Source organism: Bos taurus, chromosome 17, assembly GCF_002263795.3.
Source record: "Bos taurus isolate L1 Dominette 01449 registration number 42190680 breed Hereford chromosome 17, ARS-UCD2.0, whole genome shotgun sequence".
NCBI classification, from domain to species: Eukaryota; Metazoa; Chordata; class Mammalia; order Artiodactyla; family Bovidae; genus Bos; species Bos taurus.
The window spans coordinates 10,413,993-10,440,296 of record NC_037344.1 but is presented as its reverse complement, the minus strand read 5'-3'; the positions used below and the strand labels follow the sequence as shown (position 1 = coordinate 10,440,296).

At 40.0% G+C, this 26,304-nt stretch overlaps 1 long non-coding RNA gene across 3 annotated transcripts; it reads left to right on the top strand.

Annotated features, from left to right (window-relative positions):
• Window positions 1-11,479: 11,479 nt before the first annotated feature.
• Window positions 11,480-25,122, top strand: LOC101906279 (uncharacterized). Of its 3 annotated transcripts, none has more exons than XR_001502155.3 (5): window positions 11,480-12,832; window positions 14,404-14,673; window positions 18,287-20,749; window positions 22,935-22,985; window positions 24,753-25,122. It is a non-coding gene; the product is annotated as an uncharacterized lncRNA (long non-coding RNA). The 3 variants fall into 3 exon arrangements; XR_009490996.1 differs by lacking the exon at window positions 11,480-12,832 and having other exon boundaries at window positions 13,342-14,673; window positions 18,287-20,155; window positions 20,585-20,749; XR_009490997.1 differs by lacking the exon at window positions 11,480-12,832 and having other exon boundaries at window positions 13,332-14,673; window positions 21,715-22,985.
• Window positions 25,123-26,304: the final 1,182 nt, after the last annotated feature.

Genomic DNA, 26,304 nt, shown 5'->3' with positions numbered 1-26,304 from the left:
TTTGGGCCACCTCATGCGAAGAGTTGACTCATTGGAAAAGACTCTGATGCTGGGAGGGATTGGGGGCAGGAGGAGAAGGGGATGACAGAGGATGAGATGGCTGGATGGCATCACTGACTCAATGGACATGAGTCTGGGTGAACTCTGGGAGTTGGTGATGGACAGGGAGACCTGGCGTGCTGCGATTCATGGGGTCGCAAAGAGTCGGACACGACTGAGCGACTGAACTGAACTGAACTGAGAAGGTCAAAGGCCAAATGCATGCGTAAGATTGTATGCATGCTCAGGAAAACCAAAAAAAAACCCTCTGAAACTCTCACCTTCTACTTTACAGCTCTAAGGCTAGTGTTGAAAGTAAGCCACAATAAACACATATGGGGCCTCTGCAAAGACTGGAAGGTTGTTTGGTTCCAGGTACTGCTGCTGCTGCTGCTAAGTCGCTTCAGTCATGTTGACTCTGTGCGACCCCATAGATGGCAGCCCACCAGGCTTCCCCATCCCTGAGATTCTCCAGGCAAGAACACTGGAGTGGGTTGCCATTTCCTTCTCCAATGCATGAAAGTGAAAAGTCAAAGTGAAGTCGCTCAGTCGTGTCCCACTCTAAGCGACCCCATGGACAGCAGCTTACCAGGTGTCTCCGTCCATGGGATTTTCTAGGCAAGTACTGGAGTAGGGTGCCATTGCCTTCTCCGGGTTCTAGGTACAGGCATACCTTATTATGTTTCAATTTATTGCACTTTGCAGACATTACATTCTTTACAAATGGAAGGTTTGTGGCAACCCTCCATCAAGCAAGTCTACCAGCAACATTTTTCCAATAACATTAGCTCATTTCATGTCTCTGTGTGTCGGGAAGATCCCCTGGAGAAGGGAATGGCAACCCACTCCAGTACTCTTGCCTGAGAAATCCTGTGGACAGAGGAGCCTGACAGGTTACAGTTCATGGGGTCACAAAGAGTCAGACATGACTGAGCACAGGCACCCTGATGTCACATTTTAGTAAGCTCACCATTTTTCAAACTGTCTCATTATTATTATGCTTCTTATAGTGAGCTGTGACCAGAGATCTTTGATGTTACTATTTTGTTTTGGGGCTCCATGAACCATGCCCATGTAAGACAGAGAACATAATCAATAAATGCTATGTGTGTTTTGACTGTTTCATCAGCCATCTTTTCCCTATCCTTCTCCCTTTCCTAGGGCCTCCCTTTACCCTGAGACACAACAATTTTAAAATTAGGACAGTTAATAACCCTACAATGGCATCTAAGTTTTCAAGTGAAAGGAAGGCTTTGTCACTAAGTCATGTCTGACTCTTTGCAACCCCATGGACTGTAGCCCACCAGGCTCCTCTGAACATGGGATTTCCCAGGTAAGAGTAAGGGATCAGGGTGCCATTCCCTTCTTCAGGGGATCTTCCCAACCCAGGATTGAAACATGTCTTCTGCAGCTCCTGGATTGGTAGGCAGATTCTTTACTACTGCACCCCCTAGGAAGCCTCACATGTTTCTCAATTTAAATAAAAAATTAGAAATGATTAAGCTTAGTGAGGAAATCATGCCAGGCTGAAAGCTAGGCCTCTTGAACCAGTTGTCCAAGTTGTGAATACAAAGGAAAAGTTCTTATAAGGAAATTAAAAGTGCTACTCCAGTGAATACATGAATGATAAGAAAGCAAAACAGCCTTGTTGCTGCTATGGAGAAAGTTTTAGTGAATCAAACCATCCACAACGTCCCCTTAAGCCAAAGCCTGATGCAGAGCACAGCCCTAACTCTTCAGCTCTATGAAGGTTGAGAGAGGCACGGAAGCTGCAGAAGAAAAGTTTGATGCTAGCCGAGGTTGGTTCATAAGGTTTAAAAAAAGAAGCCATCTCTATAACATAAAAGTGCAAGGTGAAGTAGCAAGGACTGTTCTAGAAGCTAGAGCAAGTCATCAAGATCTAAGATAATTAATGAAGGTGGTTACACTAAACAACAGGTTTTCAATGTAGATGAAACAACCGTATATTGGAGGAAGATGCCATGGAGGACTATCATAGCTAGAGAGAAGTCAATGTCTGCCTTCAAAACTTCAAAGGACAGGCTGACTCTTCTGCTGGGGCCAGAGAGCTGGTGACTTTAAGTTGAAGCCAATGCTCACTTACTATTCTGAAACTCCTAGGACCTTTAAGAATTATGTTAAATCTACTCCGCCTGTACTCTGTAAATGGAACAACGAAGCCTGGATGACAGCCTATCTGTTTACAACATGGTTTACTGAATATTTTAAGCCCAATGTTAACAGCTACTGCTCAGAAAAGAGTTTTCTTTGAAAATATTCCATTCATTAACAATGAACCTGGTCATCCAAGGGTCTCTGGTATGGATTTACAGTGAGATTAATGTTATTTTCTTTCTTTTTCAACAAATTCTTAAAATTATTTATTTAAATTTATTTTTATGAGCTTCCCAGGTGGTGCAGTGGTAAAGAATCTGCTTGCCAATGCAAGAGATGCATGAGACTCAGGTACAATCCCTGGGTAGGGAAAGTCCCCTAGAGAAGGAAATGGCAACCCACCCCAATATTTTTGCCTGGGAAATCCCATGGACAGATGAGCTTTCAGGTTACAGTCCACAGGGTCGCAAAGAGCTGGACGTGACTGAGCACCACCACCCATTATTTATTTGGCTGTGATGGTTCTCAGTTGGCACTTAGAATCTTTAGTTGTGCCATGTGGGATCTAGTTCCCTGACCAGGGATCAAACCCAGGCTCCCTGCATAAGGAGCAAAACGTCTTAACCACTGGGCCACCAGGGAAGATTCATATTGATTTCAACAATGTTGTGCTTACTAACACATTTAATTAATTTTGACTTCTAAGTCTTATTTTAGAAATACATTTTGTAAGGCTATAGCTGTCATAGATACTGATTCCTCTGATTGATCTGGGCAAAGTAAATTGGAAACCTTTTGGAAGGATTCACAGTTCTAGATGCCATTAAGAATATTTGTGATTCATGGGAAGAGGTCTTAATGCCAACATTAACAGGAAGATAAAAGAAGTTGATTCCAGTCCTCATGGGTAACTCTGAGGGATTCAAGACTTCAGTGGAGGAAGTAACTGCAGATGTGGTAGAAACAGCAAGAAAATTAGAATTAGAAGTGGAGCCTGAAGATGTGACTGAATACTGCAAACTCACAATAAAACTTTAATGAATGAGGAGTTGCTTCCTAAAGATGTACAAAGAAAGTGTTTTCTTGAGATGGAATCTACTCCAAGTGAAATGTTGTTTGAACAACAAACTATGAAGTTTGTTGAACAACAGGATTTAGAATATTATATAAACTTCATTGATAAGGCAATAGCAGGGTTTGAGAAGCTCGATTCATTTTTTTAAGTTCTGCGGTGGGTAAAATCCTGTCAAACAGCGTTACATGCTACAGAGAAATTGTTCATGAAAGGAAGAGTCAATCAATGTAGCAGACTTCATTGTGGTCCTATTTTAAGACTTTGCCACAGCCACCTCAGCCTTCAGCAACCACCTCTCCGAAAGGTCAGCAGCCACCAACATTGAGGTAAGACCCTCCACCAGCGAAAATATTACAACTTCCTGAAGGCTCAGATGATGGTTAGCATTTTTTAGCAATAAAGGTTTTTAATTAAGGTATGTACATTTTTGTTTTTTTAGACATAATGCTATTGCATAATTAATAGACTACAGGGTAGTGTAAACATGACTTTTATATATACTGGAAATCAAAAAATCTGTGACTAGTTCTTTTGAGATATCTGCTTTATTGCAGTGATCTGGAACCAAAGCTGCAATATCTCTAAGGTGTGTATATATTCAAGGAAGCTCTGCCCAGTCATTAGCTGACCACTAAGACAATATAACAGAGACCCCAGGGGCCACATAAAGCAAAGAACAGACTATAGAATTAGTCTGTTTAGAAATGGATAAGAAAGATGTGGTACATATACACAATGGAGTATTACTCAGCCATTAAAAAGAATACATTTGAATCAGTTCTAATGAGATGGATGAAACTGGAACCTATCATACAGAGTGAAGTAAGCCAGAAAGAAAAACACCAATACAGTATACTAACGCATATATATGGAATTTAGAAAGATGGTGACAATAACCCTGTGTATGAGACAGCAAAAGAGACACTGATGTATAGATCAGTCTTATGGACTCTGTGGGAGAGGGAGAGGGTGGGGAGATTTGGGAGAATGGCATTGAAACATGTAGAATATCATGTATGAAACGAGTCGCCAGTCCAGGTTCGATGCACGATACTGGATGCTTGGGGCTGGTGCACTGAGACGACCCAGAGGGAGGGTATGGGGAGGGAGGAGGGAGGAGGGTTCAGGATGGGGAACACAGGTATACTTGTGGTGGATTCATTTCGATATTTGGCAAAACTAATACAATATTGTAAAGTTTAAAAATAAAATTAAAAAAAAAAAAAGAAAAGTTACTAACCAGTAGCAACTACAATAAGCAGCAACAGCAACAAATCCTAGGGAATGGAGAATTAACACAATTATTATCATCCAAAGTCTATAATTTACAGTAAGATTCATTCCTGGTGTTGTATATTCTATAAGTTTTGACTAATGTATAATGACATGTATCTGAAATTACAGTATTGTACAGAATGGCCCTAAAATTCCTCTGCGCTCTGCCTGTCCAAACTTTCCTCCCTCTAACCCCGGGGCAGTCGCTCATCTCTTTACTGTCTCCATAGTTTTGCCTTTTCTAGAAGGCCATATAGTTGAAATCATATAAGATATAGCTGTTCCAAATTAGCTTTTCTCACTTAGTAATATGAGATAAAGTTTCCTCTATGTCCTATCCTGGTTTGAGAACTCCTTTTCAGTGCTAAATAATATTCCATTTTGTGGATGTACCAGTTTATTTGTTCACCAACTAAAGGGCATATTGGATGCTCCCAAGTTTTGGCAATTACGAATAAAGTTGATATAAAAATCCCTGTGCAGGTTTTGTGTTAACATGAGTTTTCAACTCCTTTGGCTAAATATCAAAAGCATGATTGCTAGATTTTGTGGTAAAATTATGTTTAGTTTTTAAGAAGCCACCAAATGTTTCCAGAGTGCCTGTCCTATTTTTCATTCATGCAAGTATTGTATGGGACTTTCTAGGTGGCACTGGTGATAAAGAACCCATCTGCCAATGCAGGAGGTATAAGAGACGTGGGTTCAGTCCCTGGGTCAGAAAGATCCCCTGGAGGAGGAAATGGCGACCCACTCCAGTATTCTTGTCAGGATAATCCCATGGACAGAGCATCCTGATGGGCTTCATGGGCTTGCAAAGACTTGGACACGATTGAAGTGACTTAGCACACATGCAAGCAATATATGAGAGTTCTTGTTGCTCCATATCCTTGATAAGTTTTGTTGTTCTTAGTATTTTGAATTTTAACTATTCATTAGAATAGTTAAATAGATGTATAGTGATATCTTGTTTTAATTTTCAAGTTCTCAATGAAATATGATGTTGAGCATCTTTTCATATGATTATTTGGTAACTGTATATCTTCTTTAGTAAGGTATCTATTATATCTTTGGCCCATTTATAATCAAGTTTTGTACTGTTGTTGGGTTGTAAGAGTTCTTCGTATATTTTGGATAAAAGACGTTTAACAGAGTTGCCGTGTACAAATATTTTCTCCCTCTCAATGGCTTGTCTCCTCCTCCTCTTCATGCTGTCTTTTGCGGAGGAGAAGCTTTTAATTTTAATGAAGGCCAGCTTATCAGTTCTTTCATGGATTTTGCCTTAGGTGTTATAACTAAAAAGTCCTCACCATACCTAAGGTAACACAGATGTTTTCCAGTGTTATCTTTTAGGAGTTTTGCAGTTTTGAGTTTTACTGTTAGGTCTGTGATATATATACTTTAGTTAATTTCCATAAAATGTATAATGTCTGTGTCTAGATTCATATTTTTATATATCGATGTCCAGTTGTTTCAGCACCATCTGTGGAAAAGTTAATCTTTACTCTATTGTGCTGTCTTTGCTTCTTTGTCAAAGATCAGTTGCTCGCATTTATACAGATATAATTCTGAGCTGTCTCGGCTCTTCCATCAATCTACACATCTTTCCTTTTGCCAACACCACACTATGTTGATTACTGTAGTTTATAGTAAGTTTTAAGTTCAGATTGTGTCAGCCCTCTGATTTTTTTTTCCTTTTCCTTCAATATTGTGTTGGCTATTCTGGATCTTTTATCTGTGTACATTTATTTACTTATTTAAGTTTCTTAAATTTTATTTCATTTATTTATTTTGGCTGCACTGGGTCTTCATTGCTGCACGGGGGAGTGGAACTAGAGGCTTTCTCTCGTTTTGGGGAGCAGGGGTACCACACTCTCTAGCTGTGGTACATGGGCTTCTCAGTGTGGTGGCTTCTCTTGTTGCAGAGCACAGGCTCTCGGCACACAGGCGGCCGTGCAGCACACAGGGCTTAGCAGCCCTGTAGCATGTGGAATCTTCCTGCAGCAGAGACCCCCTGCACTGGCAGGAGGATTCTTATCCACTGGACCACCATGGATGGCCTCTTCGTACATTTATAATCGATTGTTGATATCCACAAAGTAACTTCCTAAGATCTTATTAGGATTGCATTGACTCTATAGATCAATGTTGAGTCTTCCTGTGCATGTATATAGAATATCTCTCCATGTATTTAGGTCTTTGAGTTCTTTCATCAAAGACTTGTAGTTTTTTTAAGTAGATGTTGCACATATTTTGTTAGATTCATACCTAAGTATTTCATTTTAGAGGTATGCTAATGTATGTGCTATTTTTATAAATTTTAAATTCCACTTGTTCATTATTGGTACATATATACTTCTATATGTTAACTTTATATCCTGCAGCTTTACTACAATTGCTTATTAGTCCCAGAAAGATGTTTTTTGCAGTTATTTTAGATCTTCTGTATAAACAATCATGTCATCGGTGAACAAAGTTCTATTTCTTCTTTAAACTCTGTAACTCCCAATTCCACGCTCCCCTCAGCTGCTGGCGACCACTGTTCTCTCTCTGCTGCTCTGAGTTCGACTGCTCTAAGTACCTCATGGAAGTAGAATCATACAGTATTTGTTTTTGTGTGTGTCTTTAGCATAATGTCGTCCAGATTAATCCATGTTGTAGGATATGTCAGAATTTTCTTCCCTGTTAGGGCTGAGTAATACTCTATTGTATGTATATTTCACATAGAATCTATTCATCCATTACTGGAGGCTTGGGTTTCTTTCATGTTTTAGCTGTTTTGAATAATGCTGCTATGAAAATGGATACAAAACATCTCTTTGAGACCCTGCTTGCGATTCTTCTGCGTTCATAACCAGAAATGAAATTGCTGGATCACATGGTAATTATATTTTTAATTTGGGGGGGAACCCGTACTTTCTCCACAGCAGCTGTACCACTTTACTTTGTCACCAACAGCACCCAAGAGTTCCAGTCTCTCCAAATCCTTCCCGGCACTTTTTATTTTCTAGTTTTTTGATAGTAACTGTTCTATCGGGTGGGAAATGGTATCTCATTTTAGTTTTAATTTGTACTTCCCTAATGATTAATGTTGTTGATCTTTTTTAAATGTGCTTATTGGCCATTTATTTATCTTCTTTGGAGAAATATCTATTTTCTCCAAAAGTCCTTTGCTGATTATTGTATTGGATTGTTTGGGGGGATTTTTTAATGAATTTTAGGAGTTCTTTATATATTCTGAATATTAATCCCTTACCTGATATATGATTTGCAAAATATTTCTTTTGCAAACATTGATCTATAAAGACTCAACATTGATCTATAAAGTCAATGCAATTCTAATAAGATCTTAGTAAGTTACTTTGTGGATATTTGGAAACCACTGTGTGGTTGCCTTTTTACTCTGTTGATATTGTAACTATTATTATTACTTGCAGTAACATCAGTTACCTGTGAAGTATATAGTGTAATGGAAAGAGCAGGGTACTTGATTTCAAGTCCTGTTCACATTTATTCCCTCTGAGGTACAGAGTCCTGGGCTTGAATTCCAGGTCTACCACTTATTAGTAATCTGAACTCAAGAAGAATTTTGAAACTTGGTTTCCAGATTCCCTGGAGAAGGGAATGGCAACCCACTCCAGTATTCTTGCCTGGAGAATTTCATGGACAGAGGAGCCTGGTGGGCTGTAGTCCACGGATCTCAAAGACTCGGATACGACTGAGCAATTAACACTTTCCTCATCTGACAAATGGATAATATAATAAATCCCACTTTGTATGTTCTTGTGAGATTAACAATATTATATATAAAGCACCTGGCACATAGAAAGTGATTATTATTTTATATTATTTTAGTGGGTTTTTTTTCCCCTTTTGAGCTGTTTTAATTGTATAATTTAGTGGTGTAGGGTGAAATAATTCTAGAGTGGTTTTTATCCCAGTGAAAAATAATGAGACCACTTAGTGCTGTCCCAAGGGATAGAGAGAAAGACTAGGGGATGGGATACAACTTCATGGGATACTTTATCTAGCTTTTTGATAAAAGAAGAGAAGGAAAAGACAGAGGAATCAATTATGTTTAATTTTGGTTTAAAAGTTTCTTTCTTAGTCCAACATGTTTGGTTTCAAGCCATATGTTTAATGACACTGACAGAAGGAAGGAGTAGAGATTCCAGACTGTTCTTTGAAGCAAATGGAAATATAGTAAGAAGAATAATTTAATAGCAAGTCTGTGTCTTTCTCTATGGCATATTTGTTTTTTGTTGTTTAGTCCCTGAGTCGTATCTGACTCTTTTGTGACCCCCATGGACTGCTGCTGTCCAGGCTGCTCTGTCCATGGGATTTCCCAGGCAAGAACACTAGAGTGGGTTGACATTTCCTTCTCCAATGGCATATAATAAATATATTAATATATATGAATCTGAAATTTTTATTGGATGTTCAAATGTATAAACTATCAAATTACCTTTGAGAGTGAATGTGGTATACAAATAATATTTTAGAAAAATATTAAAAACAATATAAATATATATTAACAGAGCTATAACAATTGTCCCTCTGATAGAGATGATTAAAAAAACAATCTATAGGGGTGGGGTGAGGTGGAAAGTGGGAGGGAGGTTCAAGAGGGAAGGAACATACGTATACCTATGGCTGATTCATGTTGATATGTGGCAGAAACCAATACAATATTGCAAAGCAATTATCTGCCAATTAAAAAAAATAATTTTTTAAAAATAAAAATAAAAAAGAAAGTATAGAGCTTTGTTTGATAACCCATCATGTCCATTTTGCTCCTAAAAACAGTAAATATTTTAAAGTATAAAGAGTAATATTTATATTCCATAATAAAATTTTTAGTAAAATGGATGAAACCAAAGAAATCAGATTATATATACATATATAACAATCATAAATTCATTAAATATCACCATTGTATAACATATTTTTATGAAAAATAATTGTAGTTTCAAAAAAAATTGCAAAAAAAGTGGCATTGTTTTAGTTTTTTTTCCCCCTAATTTTTGGCCTTGTTGTGAAGTATGCAAAATCTTAGCTCCCCCACCAAGGATCAAACCCGCACCCCCTACAGTAGAAGGGCAGAGTTTAACCACTAGACCGCCAAGGAAGTCCCTGTTTCACATTTTCAAATCTTATTAATATCTAACATAATCAAGCATTCTCATATCTTCCTATTTTATGAATGCAATATGTTGCTTTAGTAGAGTTTTATAAAGAAAACCCAGTCTGACACAAATATGTCGCTATAAAAGTGAAGAGTAATAACATTTTTGTATATTTGAGGATATTTTTATTTGAAAGAGTATTCAACAAGGAATAGTTTCTTAAAGACTAGTTACAGCATGAAGTCTGAAAATAGATCAATGAACTTTAAAAAAAAAATCATCTGGCTAGAACCATTATCATTTCAGAAATAAGCATCCTATGTAATTTGAGGTGACTAGCATAGTTATTGGAGAAGGAAATGGCAACCCACTCCAGTGTTCTTGCCTGGAGAATCCCGGGGACAGGGGAGCCTGGTGGGCTGCCATCTGTGGGGTCGCACAGAGTTGGACACGACTAAAGCGCCTTAGCAGCAGCAGCAGCATAGTTATATCTGGATTACTATAACAAATATCTGTCAGAAACAACAGTCATCATCTCAATAATCAAACACATTTATTTTACTCATCAAGAACTTACACAAATAATTCTTCTATATCAAAAAACTTACAAATGTCACAAGAGAGTTAAGTAATGGTCTACACAGGAGAAAAGGAAAATTCTGCCAAGGAAAACTCTGAAGAAATTTTTTTCCCCATTACATTTTTTATTGGTATAATTGATGGAGAAAGCCTAGTTTTTCCTTCCTTTTTAGGCTTCCCTGGTTGCTCACATGGTAAAGCATCTGCCAACAATGCAGGAGACCTGGGTTCAGTACCTGGGTCGAGAACTGCTGGCGAAGGGAAGGGCAACCCACTCCAGTACTCTTGGCTGTAGAATCCCACAGACAGAGGAGCCTGATGGACTACAGTCCACGGGATCACAAAGAGCTGGATGTGCGTGTACTTGCGTGCATGTGTGTAAAGTGGCTTCCATCGTGTCCAACTCTGTACGACTCTAGGGACTATAGCCTGCTAGGCTCCTCTGTCCCTGGGATTCTCCAGGCAGGAATACTGGAGTAGGTTGCCGTGATGAGCAACTAACACTTTGGTGCTTAGTCTGAGAAGGAACACAAGAAACTAATTCTTAGAATTAGGAACTGCTTTCAAAATCTCAAATGTAAGCCACAAATAGACTTTTTTATATTTATTTTTACTTATTTACTTATTTGGCTGTGCCAGATCTTAGTTACTAACATGTGGGATCTAGTTTCCTGACCAGGATTGAACCTGGGCCCCCTGCACTGAGAATACAGAGTCTTCACGACTGGACCACCAAGGAGGTCCCACAGACAGGCTCTTTGATAAAAACTTCAAAGCTTAAAGAGAGGAGAAAGACAAGTATGTATTCTATAAAGTATTTCCAAAAGTTCAGCAATTATAAACACACCATATGTATACTTGAAAATACAATTTTCATGTTTTGAATATTTATCCTGAGAAAAGTTTTGACTATTATGTTCTAGAAGATTCAAAAATAAAATTTACACATATATAATATATATTATGTATCCAGGACTATGGATATATTATGTACATCAGGAATTCTCCCCGTGATTAACATTCTGGACTGTCCAAACAATGTCAAACAATGAGAAATCAAACATGACCACATCTGTATTAAAAAAAAAAAGCACTGAGAAGGAACACTGGAAGAATGAGTCACCTATGTCTGTGTTTTCTGCTCCATGCTTTTGATAAGTTCAGGGGACAAATGTAAAAAGAGCAATGACTTTTTTGTTTCCAGACAGCCAGGCCCCTCTCACTGGCTCACCATAGTTATACAAGTTGTTGTTTGGTCACTAAGCTGTGTCTGACTCTGGACTGCAGCACGCCAGGCTTCCCTGTCCTTAAATATCTCCAGGAGTTTGCTTAGGTTCATTCCTGTTGAGTCGGTGATGCTGTCTAGCCATCTCATCCTCTGTTGCACCCTTCTACCCCTGCCCTCAATCCGTGTCAGGGTCTTTTCCAATGAGTTGGCTCTTTGCATCAGGTAGCCAGTGTACTGGAGCTTCAGCATCAGTCCTTCCAATGAATATTCAGGGTTGATTTTCTTTAGGATTGACTGGTTTGATCTCTTTACAGTCCAAGAGACTCTCAAGAGTCTTCTCCAACTCCACAATTCAAAAGCATCTAGTTCTTCAGTGCTCAGCCTTCTTTATGGTCCGCACTCACATCTGTACATGACTACTGGGAAATACATGAAAGTGAAAGTGTTAGTCACTCAGTCGTGTCCGACTCTTTGCTATCCCATGGACTGTAGCCCACCAGGCTCCTCTGTCCATGGCATTCTCCAGGCAAGAATACTGGAGTGGGTAGCCATTCCCTTCTTTGGGGAATCCTCCTGACCCAGGGATCAACCTGTACTGCAGGTGGAATCTTTACCATCTGAGTCACCAGGGAAGCCCAGAAAAGTCATAGCTTTGACTATACGGACCTTTGTTGGCAAGGTGATGTCTGCTTTTTAATACGCTGTCTAGGTTTGTCATAGGTTTTGCTCCCTCCAAGGAGCAAATGTCTTATAATTTCATGGCTATAGTCACAATTCACAGTGATTTTGGAGTCCAAGAAAATAAAATCTGCCTCCGTTTCCACTTTTTCCCCTTCTATTTGCCATGAAGTGGTGGGAGTGGATGCCATGATCTTAGTTTTTGAATGGTGAGTTTTAAGCCAGCTTTTTCACCCTCCTCTTTCACCCTCATCGAGAGGCTCTTTAGTTCCTCTTTACTTTCTGCCATTAGAGTGGTATCATCTGCATATTTGAGGTTGTTGGTATTTCTGCCAGCAATATTGATTCCAGCTTGTGCTTCCTCCAGTGCTGCCGCTGCTAAGTCGCTTCAGTCGTGTCCGATTCTGCGCGACCGCATAGACAGCAGCCCACCAGGCTCCCCCGTCCCTGGGATTCTCCAGGCAAGAACACTGGAGTGGGTTGCCATTTCCTTCTCCAATGCATGAAAGTGAAAAGTGAAAGTGAAGTTGCTCAGTCGTGTCCGACCGACCCTCAGTGACCCCATGGACTGCAGCCTTCCAGGCTCCTCCATCCATGGGATTTTCCAGTACTACATTCTAAGTATTTGAAGAAAGTCTGCAGTTGATGCTTTACTCCTCTCCGGTCTCTATGTCACTTAGGACATTGCTTCTTAATATTCTGCATTCCAAAACAATTCAGGTAAGCACAAGCTTACTAATTTTCACTTAACCAAATACATTTTAAAATAGAGGAAACACTTCACTTCTCACAACACAAACCTTAGTATTCTTATTCACTAAAAATGTTATAATTACCAAACATGAGAACTGGGGATGTGTTTGTTTATTTGGCTGAGAACTACTAAATTTATATTCTGAAAGAAAACCAGGCCTAAAGTACCATGTAACTGGAACATTTGAAAATGTTGAAAAGTTCTTTTCATACTGTTACAGTAAAATTTCATGTGTGTCTCACAACTTTAATGGATATTTAACATATCATGATTTTGTAGCATCATGCATTGGTCATTTGGAAGATAGTTCACTGAGCTATGTAGATCTTCCAAATGTTGGCACACTTCATTACACAACATTGAAAAATCCTATTTGCTAATATTGCCACCAAGCTCATCAGAATTTTTGTGTTTTGGGAAGCTATTAAACTAACAGTGGTAGATACAGATTTTTTCAAAATTCTATTTTTTGCTTGAAAGTTTGAATTTTATCATTGGCAACAAAAACTGCCAGTTATTTTCCTGGAAGTATCAGAATGACTTCGCTCATTTCCAAAAAAAAAGTCTGCCCGTTTTCAAGTCTAGGAAACCATAGTTCATCGTTCAGCGTTTTTAAATGAGATTTCACTTAAAAAATTGACTAGTTTTGCATACAATTCAAATAATCACATGTGATTTCCTCAAGACAATCATTGTGTATAAAAGTTAATAATTTGTATTGCTCTGTAAATGTCTGCTTAAAGGTAACTGGCTTTTTTTTTTTTCTTTCAACTGTGCAATAGGGGAGAATACAGTAACTTCTAGCAATTGGCACCACAACCTTGATTCATGCTAAGGCACTTAATTTAACCCACCATTTTTTGGGGTACCATCAGCGCAAATGTGAACACACTGAAAAAGTCAAATTAGTATTATTAATAAAATGTTTTGACCTTTTGGATACTCTGAGATATTTTTCAGGGACCGCACTTTGAGAACTGATAATCTAGAATGTAAGCTCTGTGAAAACATTGAGTTTATTTTGTTCACTGTTATGTTTTCAACACCGTTGTATCTAGAATAACGCCTGACACACAATAGATGATTATAAATATTTCCTGAATGTATTAATAAAACAAGGAAAGATGAGAGATTGATCCTTTGTGAAAAACAGAATAACAAAATATATGTATATATATTTTACTATATAGCTCAATAATTAACCAACACTTGCCACAAAATGATATGGTAATCTAGTTTCATTAGTGGCATTTCCTCAAGAGTCCACTTACTTCTAAATTATTAACAAAAGAGACTAAAGGACCTTTGTCAAGAAAGAAATGTAAAGTGTGTCCAGAACGCAGAACAAATGCTATATATATATTTTTTTTTCTGTAGAAGCACAGAGCTGACATGCCATTAGAGATCATTTAGCCTCATGCTTTCATTTTTACAAATGAGAAAACTAAGCTGACCGTGGGGTTAAAAGACCGGCCCAAAATCATGGTTAGCGACGAGACTAAAATACAGGCTGTTTCACATTTTCTCTTGTACACAGCAATAATACAAGTCGGGATGAGAAGAAGAGAAGAATTTTGGTAAATATTATGTGTAGGAGACTGGTCAAGCAAGCTCAGAGGCAAAACCTCAAAGCACTACATGGGTGGAAGAGGAACGGGAAATTAAAGGGTGGAACAGCTAAATGTACCTCCCGATCCAGCATCTTGCTCCTCCCCGAAACAGCTCAGGTCGGAGAGATGCAAGGACTACCTGAGGACTCAAGCTAGTCCCATGGATTGTGGGCAGGAAAGGAGTCAGGCTCTCAGAGGTGAGCAAAGAGGGCCCTAGAGCCTTCCTGTATAGTAAGAGAGATGGGACCAGAGGCTGGAAAAGCCCCCAAAGAATGTCTTTGGCATTTTCCAGCAGGGAACTATTGGTATTTTGCATGGCATTCTCCTGCAATTGCAGGATATTTACCATCCTCACCCTCACCCACCAAATCCCTAAGTCACTGTGACCACTAAAAATGTCCTGCACGTTTCCAAGTGCCCACTAGGGGGCTCCTATCACCCCTGATTACCGTTTCCCCCTTAATCAATAGCAGTCATCACTCTAGAATGAGTGCGCATAGCCCAGAACGAAGAGGACAACTAATTTTCCAAATAGGATTTTAACATCAAAGCTGAACTACTAGGCTTTTTTATAGGGCGGGTTTCTTGAAAGAGGAAACATGTTTTTTTGAGTTCTACATGAATAAACACTTCAGAGGATGCAGGACGTTTGCATGGTAAACCAAAGTATAAAGTTGGCTATAGAAAGGAAACAAAAAGAAGAAAATCTGAGGGCAGGTGACTAGAATTTAGAAGCTGATAGGTGCCTAAGGGGCTTCCCTAGTGGCTCAGATGGTAAAGAATCTGCCTGCAAGGCAGGAGTCCCGAGTTCAATCCCTGGGTCAGGAAGATCCCCTGGAGAAGGAAATGTCAACCCAGCATTCTTGCCTGAAGAATCCCCATGGACAGAGGAGCCTGATGGGCTACAGTCCATGGGGGCACAACTGAAGCGACTAACACTTATACTTAGGTGCCTAAGAAAAGATTGTACCCTCTGTCTACTCTCCTCAGTCAACTGAGAAGATGAGAAAGTCCCTGCAGAACTTGAGGGTAGAGAGGATCCTCAGCTTGCTTCTAGCAGGCCTCCGTGGATGACTAAGACATTTCCCCGCACCCTGCAGGACAGTGAGCATCCAGCAGTTTCCTGAGCTCCCCAAAGCACCCAGGAGTGGCTGAGAGAGGGATGGCAGAACGGGAGGGGCCCTGTGCTCAGGGCAAACTTGGCAGAGGTGGATGGAGACATGGGGCAGCAAAGCACGGGAGCTGGCAACCAGACCAGGGAATCACCCAGCTCAGCAGATCCTGGACCAGGGGCCTCTGAGGTCAGAACAACATGTAAATCCCTGGAAAAGAGAAGGAAAATGGAGAGGGGGAGAAGCCCTGGATTGACTGAGTTTAATCTGTGAATTGCAAAGTTCACACAAAAGGTTAAGTTTTAGGCTTTTAAGTGGAAAGGGGACTCAGCAACTAAGTGCAGTAATAAGGACAGAGTCCAAGAAATTCTCTCTCTGTCTCTGTTTTCTTTGCCAGTGTGGCATGCAGGATCTTAATCCCCCAATCAGGAATGGAATCCATACCCCCTGCAGTGGAAGCGCAGAGCCCTAGTCACTGACATGCCAGTGAAGCGCCCCCCCACCCCAGCAAGAAATTTATTTTCAATACATTAATGAATATTCCAGAGACTAGCAAGGAGAGATAAGAAGGCCTTCTTAAATGAACAATGCAAAGATATTGAGGAAAACAATAGAATGAGAAAGACTAGCGATCTCTTCAAGAAAACTGGAGGTATCAAGGGAACATTTCATGCAAAGATGGGCACAATAAAGGAAAGAAATGGCAAGGGCCTAACAGAAGCAAAAGAGATTAAGAAGAGGTGGCAAGAATACACCAAAGTGAAAGTGAAAGTGAAGTTGCTCAGTCGTGTCCGACTCTTTGCGACCTGTGGACTGTAGCCCACCAAGCTCCTCCGTCCATGGGATTCTCCAGGCAAGAATACTGGAGTGGGTTGCCATTTCCTTCCTTCATTTTCCATCTAACAAAAATGTCTTAATGACCTGGATAACCACAATGGTGTGGTCACTCACCTAGGGCAGGGCATCCTGGGGTGTGAAGTCAAGTTGGCCTTAGGAATCATTTACTATGATCAAAGCTAGTGAAGGTGATGGAATTCCAGCTGAGTTACTTAAAATCCTAAAAGATGCTGCTGCTATAGTGCTCCTTGGAAGGAAAGCTATGACAAACCTAGACATTGTATTAAAAATAGAAGCATTACTTTGTTGACGAAGGTCCATATAGTCAAAGCTATGGCTCTTCCAGTAGTCCTGTACAGATGTGAGAGTTGGATCATAAAAAAGGCTGAGCACTAAAGAACTGATGCTTTAGAATTGTGGTGCTGGAGAAGACTCTTGAGAGTCCCTTGGACTGCAGAGCACAAACCAGTCAATCCTAAAGGAAATCAGTCCTGGGTGTTCATTGAAAGGACTGATGCTGAAGGTGAAGCTCCAATATTTTGGCCACCTGATTCGAAGAGCGTACTTATTGGAAAAAGGGATGCTGGGAAAGATTGAAAGCAAAAGGAGAAGGGAGTGGCAGAGGATGAGATGGTTAGATAGCATCACTGATTCTATCCATTCATGTCCATGCATCAGTGAACATGAATTTGAGCAAACTCCAGGAGATAGTGGAGGACAGAGGAGCCTAGGGTGCTGCAGTCCATGGGATGGCAGAGTCAGACACAACTTATGACTTGACAGTAGTAAGCCTTTTTAAGTTCAGGATGTATCTAGGGGGCAAATAAGAGTTATTCAGTTTGTTTAGGGTTAATTATTTGTGTGGCTTTGATGACTGTATATTGGCAAACAGGTGCTCCTTTCACTCCTCTGTGATTGCAAATATCACTGAAGTAGCCCCTACCTACACAGAGGATGCAGATCTGTTAATTTTGCCATTATTGATGGATGAGAGACTTGAGCTGGAATTTGTTCATTTTTCAATCAGTGAAATATTTGTTCTCTATTTTGTGCAAAGCTTAATTTTAAAATTCAGCGTTGGGACTTCCGTGGTGGTCCGGCGGCTAAGACTCTGAGCTTCCAGTGTCTAGGTTCAGCCCCTGGTCAGGGAATTAGATCCCCCATGCCACAACTAAGAATTCAAATGTCAGAACAAAATACTTGGCACAGGTAAATTCAACAAGTAAATACCCTTTAAATTTTAAAAGTAAATAAAAGTAACTGTCATGAAGAAAACAAGCAACTTAGACTTTAGGATAGTTTTCTTGTAACACCCTCCAAAGCATTATAATTCCTAATGGAGAACCATAGTAAATTCAGGGAGAGAAATTCCACCTTAGATTTGACTAAATATCTAGGAGCAAATGATTTTCTCTTTGTTCTCTCTCTTAGAGAGGTTTTTACTGATGTCATTACCATTTTGATTTTTTTATTTGCTAGATACACCCAGGTGGCTCAGCATTAAAGAATCCACCTGCAATGCAGCAAATGGGGTTCAGTCCCTGGGTCGGGAAAACCCCCTGGAGAAGGCACTAACAACCCACTCCAGCATTCTTGCCTGGGAAATCCCATGGACAGAGGACCCTGGTGGGCGACAGTCCATGGGGGTCACAAAGAGTCGGCCATGACTACTAAACAACAGCAAAAATAACAAATGTGGTATACAGACTCAACCCACCTATGCAGACGAACCAAATGGGCACCCTTAGCCTTCTGCGTACATTCACTCCAACTAAGCCTGGAGCTGATTTCCTTGTTTTGATACTGATAGAACCTCACTTTCTACATTAGGTAATTTCTACCTCTCTCTCTTTCTCTCCAGAAAACAAGAGAATTTTAGTTTGTTCTCAAAGAATGCCAGATGAAAAAAATAAAAAAGAAGAAGAAAGCCTTAAGCTCATAAGCACATAATCAGATCTTCCTGCCTTTCATGCGGACCGTTGTTTGGTAAATTCTGCTTTATGTTCCAAAAGAACAAAGTGGCAATGTTCTCACACAATTCTAGTTTTGCAACAAAGTCTGGTGAAATGTCATGTTCTCAGTATTCAATATGTGGGTTTTTAAGGGCAGTCTCCTTGCCTTAATGTCAAAAGCAAGTGGTAAAACAAAGGAATGTGCTGAAGCCAGCCTATTTACTGCATACCTGACACCTTTGTGGTTGACCTTATTACTTAATTCATGAAAAAAATTGCAAGCTTGGCTTTTGGGTCATTTCTGAGTGCCTTGTGGTTTCTTCTGCTGCTTAGGAACTTCGTATTCTGTTTTTCACTTGTTTGTTTTCCTTTTCAGTGAAAATGAGTTGGTAACTTGAATAGTACCTATGCTTCAGTTATGTAAAGAAGAAAGAGAGATGACTTCTTAAACTTCTGAATCGTATCAGTGTGTTCTTGGGTGAAGATCTCTGAGGCCGCATAGAAAAGAAATGTAGTTTTGAACATAGAATTTCTTTTCCTTTGATCACTTCATTCCATAAGTAACAAGAAACCCATGAAACATAAAATTCTAAGAACTAACTCAACATTTAAAAATCAAACTGTAAATTAGAAACTGGATATTAGTCACCGAGCTTGCGAAGCATCTTATTTCCTGCACTTGTAGCTACTCTTTTCAAACAGTTTAAAAACTGATAAGAAGCTTAGGAAACTCTTATCAGTCATTGCAAAAAAAAAAAAAAAGCTTAACCTGTTCTGATCTGGCAAGACTTAAAAGGCCTAAATTCCTTGAAGTATTAGGGGATGTATTTATTTTTTCTACTTGCTAAGTATGCAGTATAAGAATCATTTTTGTTACCATAAATTCAGATTTAAATATCTTCTTATCTATGTGATATACTGTCTGAATGCATCTAGAGGCTATAAAAGAGACAGTTGCTTAAGCTGATATAGTAGAATGTGCAGGAAGTGCTCATTAGAATTTGCACATTTGCTCTGAGTTTGTGAATTCCAAGCAGGTTTGCTAATAGGCCACGGCTAATAGGCCACGGCCACCACCTGTGTCTGTTTCCTATGGATGACACCCTTTGATATTTTGGTGCATATCCTTACTGTCTTTTTCTCTCTTTTCATATACACTTTTTAATTTGCAAAGTTAATATCAGACTGTACTGTTAGTTCATAATCTTTTTTCATTAAAAGTGTGTTACTAATTTAAAAAAAATATATATAGTCAGGGATTTCCTGGTGATCCTGAAGTTAAGAGTCCACCTTGAAATGTAAGCGACGGAGGTTCAATCCCTGGTTGGAGAACTCAGATCCCACCTGCTTTGGAGCAACTAATTGAGATCACACCTTATGGAGCCCGGGTGCCACGACGAAAGACCTCGCAGTGAAAGATCCCACATAACGCAGCAGAGACCCCCTGTTCCTCAACTACGACCTGACACAGCCAAATACATAATAAATAGATAAATTTAAAAATTTAAAAGATAAAGTCACCCATGCCAGCTAACCCATCATTTGCTATAATGTAACTGATTAGGCTACACTTGACCCTTGACTAACACAGATTTGAATGGCGCAGGTTCACTTACATATAGAATTTTTCAAACAGGAAGTACCACAGTACTACCTGATCCACTGTTGGCTGACTCTGAGGATACCGAACTGTGGATACAGAGGAACCGTGGATGTGGAGGAACCACGTGAGAGCAGGGTCGACAGAAGTTTTATTCAGATTTTCTACTGCAAGGAGGGTCAGCAACCCTAGCCCCATAATTAGTCAAGGTCAACTGTACTTTCCTATTGTTAACCACTTAAACTATTTCCAATTTTTACCTAGTGTAAATATTGTTGTGACTAGCATTCTTGAACATATATCTTTGGGCATATCCTATTATTTCCTGTAGACAAATTACTAAGAGTAATATTGTTGGGTCAAAAGGCAAATAGTTTTAAATAATCACATGTAATATTACAACCCTAAGATAACCCCTGCCAACAATTTGATGCATATTTATACAGTCTTTTAAAAAATTAATATGTATGTGCAGGAATACATATATAATTTCTGAAAAGTTGTTATTGTGTTCTGTATGGGAGGGCACCTACTGAAGAATTTTAAGCAGGGGAAAGATACAACTTGATTTTTTTTTTTTCTTTTGGCCACTCCATGTGGGTTGCAGAATCTTAATTCTCTGACCCTGATTGAACCCCTGCCCTGGCAGTGAAAGCTGTGAGACCTAACCACTGGACCACCAGGGATTTCCTGGTTTTCTCTTTAGAAGAAGCAATCTGGCTGACCTGTTGAAGACAGACTATCAGCGAGCCAAAGCAGAGGCAGAACCCAGGTAGAGTCTGTGGCAGTGACCCCGGAGAGAGGCCACAGTGGCTTGCAGCAGGGGGCAGCGCTGGGGGCGTGAATGGTGGTCAGATTCTGGATCTCTGCAGGAACACAGACGGTATGTGGAGGATGAGAGAAAGAAAGCAGTGCAGGTTAACTCCAAGTTCTGGTAGCCTGAACACTTGGAAGGATGGTGTAGACGTTGAGTGACAGGGGAAATGCGTGGGGAGAGGCAAGAACAGGAGTCCATTTGCAGAGAGTGAGTTTGAGATGTCTAGTACATAGCCACGTGGAGAGGTCCAGGAGGCTGTTGAGTATGAATCTGGGGTTCTAAGGTGAGCAGGTGCTGAAAGTATATATTGGGAATCATTGGCACATAGATGATATTAAAAGCCAGGAGGGTGGGTGAGATGATCAAGGGGTGAGTATGGACCAAGAGAAGAGGAAACACAGACTGGTGAAGGGGAGCGGGGCAGCACGGCAGCCCTTCTGCTGCACCGGGCACTCTTCTACATGTTTTGCAGAGATTACAGGGTGACTCATTTAATCTCAAAAGAAACCTCAGTGAAGGGGTACAATTATTATCCCCATTTTACAGAGGAATCTTGAGGTCCAGAAAGATTGAGTCAGTAAATCAATATTTCCTATTATGAACTGATTAAATAAGTTTTAACTACCTTTTTAAATAATGCAAACACTTTGAAATAAATCATGTGAACTTTTTCTGTACAGGGTTTGTTCATCATGTCTCAGAAATCTTAGCAATTATACATTCCAGTTATACTTTAAAGAATCAGCATGACTACTCTGTTCAAAGGTGCTTTTCTTTCCATTCTTTCCAGCTGACAACACATTCTAGAGTGGAATATTGAGCAGAGACCAAAAGGAGAAAAAAAAAAAAAGCTTCTGTTCAAAGAGGAGAATCATTTTTAATGTCCAACATTTCTTTCTCTGTTTTTGTTTTGTTATTAGTTTTTGGCTGCACCTTGTAGCATACAGGATCCTAGTTCTCCCACCAGGCATCAAACCCACGCCTCCTGCAGTGGAGTAGAGTCCCAACCACTGGACCACCAGGGAAGTCCCAGTGTTCAATATTTCTTAAGGATATTTTCTTTGCTTTCATGTGTTTCTCCCTCAAGGATCATGCATTCCCTAATTATATTTGAAGATGGGAGAGGCAAGTTGATAAAGGAAAACTGTCATCATTCCTACCACCTCACCTCAACATATTCAGACTATCTCAATGGGACACTTTCTAAGGCCATTGTTACTTTTAACAGAAATGTGAAAAAGATAGGGAAAGACAAAAGCACTTTGGTGGGTTAATCATTACAGAAGGCTTCCAGAAAAAATATTTGAAATTTCCCCCAGCTATCCTGGAGAATCTTACATCTCAGAACAAGGACGCAGATGAACAAACTTGCAGGATGATTTTCTGCCTTCTCCTCTTCTTTGGGAAAAGGGTTATTGTGAATGGGGAGGTGGGCAGGAGAACTTGTAAGATAGCTTTTCAAACATCAATTTTAGGCAAAAAACCAAATGGAAACTGGGGATCTCGAAATAAAATTTTCCCTGCCAAAAGTAATTTTTGGGAAATTTTTACATACTCTTGGGGTCCATGTAAGTCAAGTTGAAGATGATTGTCTTAAATAATTCCAGTAGGGGGATTTCCCTGGTGGACGCATGGCTAAGACTCTGCACTCCCAGTGCAGGGGGCCTGGTTTCCATCCCTGGTCAGGGAACCAGTCCCCATATGACAAAACTTAGAGTTCCCATGCCACAATTAAGACTGGGCACAGCCAAATAAATGAATACTTTAAAACATAATAACTCCAACAGGAAAGAAAGAGCAATATCTTCAAAAAACCAGGAGTGGCTGCAGACGCATTCCTCTACTGTGCCAAAAATATGAGATAATGGATAGATGTGTACATTTATCTAATTACCAGTGAGCAGTATGTTATTTAAGCACGACCCTTAACTAGCAATATCTGAAAAAGCAGATCCAGAATGAGCTTAGAGATGTGAAAAATAGCAGAAAAACAAAAAGGGTCCTTTTAAGGTCATGTTCATAGCAAGAACAAAAACACGAAGACTCTGGGGAAAGATGATGTAATGTGAAAAAGATAACAGAGAAGCAGAACTAATGAAACTGTCTTTTTCTCCATTCTTCTCTCAATAATTACCTTCAGATGGAAAGAGGAAAACGAGTTATGGCAGGACAGAACCAAAATGCAAGAAAGGTAAGAAACAGGAGGAGATCTTCTTGAAATTTATTTTAACGAGTTTGTTTTTATTCCCAGATAAATTGTATCCTGAGATATTTAGAGAACTTTTAATTGTAATCGTGCAACCATGGTTAGCAATCTTAGAAAATAATTTCATGAACAGAAAGTCAGCATACATTCATCAAGAATAAATACTGGGACTTCCCTGACGGTCCACTGGCTAGGAATCGCCGTGCAACGGAGGGAACTCAGCTTCAGTCCCACATTGGGGAACTAAGATTCCACAGGCCACAACTAAGAGTTTGCATGTAATTACGGAAGCCCGCACGCCACAACTGAGAGCCTAGACAACCACATACATGAATACAATTCAAACAAACAAACAAACAAACAAAAATCAATACTGTCAAACGGAACTTATATCTAGGAACTCACTGTTCAAGAACAAAGGCTTGTATTTTTTTCACTTAATATTATATTGGAGCGGTTCTCCAGAATTCCTCATTAAACATTCGTCTGTACTACAGTTCTAAACAGGTTCATCAGTTCAGTTCAGTTCAGTCACTCAGTCGTGTCCAACTCTTAGCAACCCCACAAATCACAGCACGCCAGACCTCCCTGTCCATCACCAACTCCCAGAGTTCACCCAAACTCATGTGCATCGAGTCAGTGATGCCATCCAGCCATCTCATCCTCTGTCGTCCCCTTCTCTTCCTGCCCCCAATCCCTCCCAGCATCAGAGTCTTTTCCAATGAGTCAACTCTTCTCATGAGGTGGCCAAAGTACTGGAGTTTCAGCTTTAGCATCAGTCTTTCCAATGAACACCCAGGACTGATCTCCTTTAGAATGGACTGGTTGGATCTTCTTGCAGTCCAAGGGACTCTCAAGAGTCTTCTCCAATACGACAGTTCAAATGCATCAATTCTTTGGCATTCAGCTTTCTTCACAGTCCAACTCTCACATCCATACATGATGACTGGAAAAACCATAGCCTTGACTAGATGGACCTTTGTTGGCAAAGTAACGTCTCTGCTTTTTAATATGCTATGAAGGTTGGTCATAACTTTCCTTCCAAGGAGTAAGCATCTTTTAATTTCATGGCTGCAGTCACCATCTGCAGTGATTTTGGAGCCCCAAAAAATAAAGTCTGACACTGTTTCCACTGTTTCCCCATCTATTTCCCATGAAGTGATGGGACCAGATGCCCTAATATTAGTTTTCTGAATGTTGAGCTTTAGGCCAACTTTTTCACTCTCCTCTTTCACTTCCATCAAGAGGCTGTTTAGTTCTTCTTCACTTTCTGCCATAAGGGTGGTGTCATCTGCATATCTGAGGTTATTGATATTTCTCCCAGCAATCTTGATTCCAGCTTGTGCTTCCTCCAGCCCAGCGTTTCTCATGATATACTCTGCATATAGGTTAAATAAGCAGGGTGACAATATACAGTCTTGACGTACTCCTTTTCCTATTTGGAACCAGTCTGTTGTTCCATGTCCAGTTCTAACTGTTGCTTCCTGACCTGCATATAGATTTCTCAAGAGGCAGGTCAGGTGGTCTGGTATTCCCATCTCTTTCAAAATTTTCCACAGTTTATTGTGATCCACACAGTCAAAGGCTTTGGCATAGTCAATAAAGCAGAAATAGATGTTCAATTATATGAATATACCTTAAATTATATGACCAATCCCCTGTGGCCCACTGTTTCACATTTTTAGCTTTTATAAACTGTGCTGGAGTCATTATAATTTTATATGAAACTTTATGTTATTTTTTTAATTTTAGGTCAAATTTCCAGAAGAGGAATAAATGAATCAAAGGGCTTCCTACGAAAGGCCTTGTTTTTATCACCAAAATTTCATCCAGAAAGAAGTACCTATTTATTTTTTCAACAACAATATATGAACGCCTATATTTCCAACCCATAGCATTACTGGAAGATTTTGATAGAAAAAACTTGGGGTTATTTTCTAATTGTGGCAAAATATACAAAACATAAAATTTATCACTGAAACCATTTTTAAGTGTACAACTCAGTAGCACTGAGAGCATTCACAATGTTGCTCAACCATCATCACTATTTCCAGAATTCTGTCATCATCCCAAACAAATCTCTGTGCCCATTAAATAAAGAAGACTTTAAATTTTTTGAAAATTGGCCTTCTCTTGCATATATATATTCAATCCTATTCGCAACATTCTTCCCCCTGCCTAAGATCTTGGAATTCTTCTGTGTTAGAATAGGAGCGGCTACACCATGGTAACAGTCAACTCCCAGATCTTGTTGCTTACCCCACAAGAGTTTATTTCTTACTCAAGTTACCTAATCTATGCAAGTCAATGAATGCATCCGCTTCTCACAGTCTCTCAAGGTTCAGGCTCGTGGAGGCCAAGTCATCTCATTGTGTCGCATTTTGGAATATGAGGACTTCGTGGTTGACAAGACAGAGCAAGAAAGTACAGTGGAGCCTTGTGCCAGGAATTAGATGCTCCAATAGATAACTGGGCTTCCCTGGTGGCTCAGTCAGTAAAGGATTCGCCTGCAATGCAGGAGACCAGAATTCTATCCCCATGTCGGGAAGATCCCCTGGAGGAGGAAATGGCAACCCGCTCCAGTATTCTTGCTGGAAATATCCCATGGACAGAGGAGCCTTGGAGGCTACAGTCCATGGGGTTGCAAAAAGACACAACTTAGCAAGTAAACAACAAACAGTTTTCTACTCTAGCTCAGCCAGATAACCAATTCCAAGTGCCCTACAATTTCCCTGAAGGTCCATTGTCTTCTACTGCCAATGTAGGTAAATACCATTCTTCCTGGGTTGCGAAAAAAACACACCCTGATTTTGGCAACTTAAGCGAAGTATGTGGGGTGCTAAAGGAAGACTGAAGAACCATCCTGGGAATAAGAATGTGGGTAGCCTGCCAGGCAGCAGGTCTCTTTCGACACACTTGGCTGGACAGACAGTAAAGCCGGTCTGTGTTTTCCTAGGCTCAAGAGTCAAAGTCCTGGGAAAGAGAGTGTGGTTGGCTGAAGGCAGTCACATGCCCAGCCTTAGGCAGTGGCAGGCCTGAGAGGAGGGATTAGCAGAAGGAGCCTCCACAGCTCTCTTTGGGTTTCCTGGTATGAAGTAGGCACACGCATTCTACCGAGATACTGTGTTTTGTGGGAAAATGATCACCCCGGTGGAAATCAGAGTGCTCTGGGGAAGTGGGAGTGAAGGCAGCCTTCCAGTGTCCACTACCGAGAGCAAAAACGTGATCATATCAGTGGCATCACAGCCCATGAACACGTGAGTCTGCTGAGATGGTATCTGCTGATTTAATATTTTCTATTATT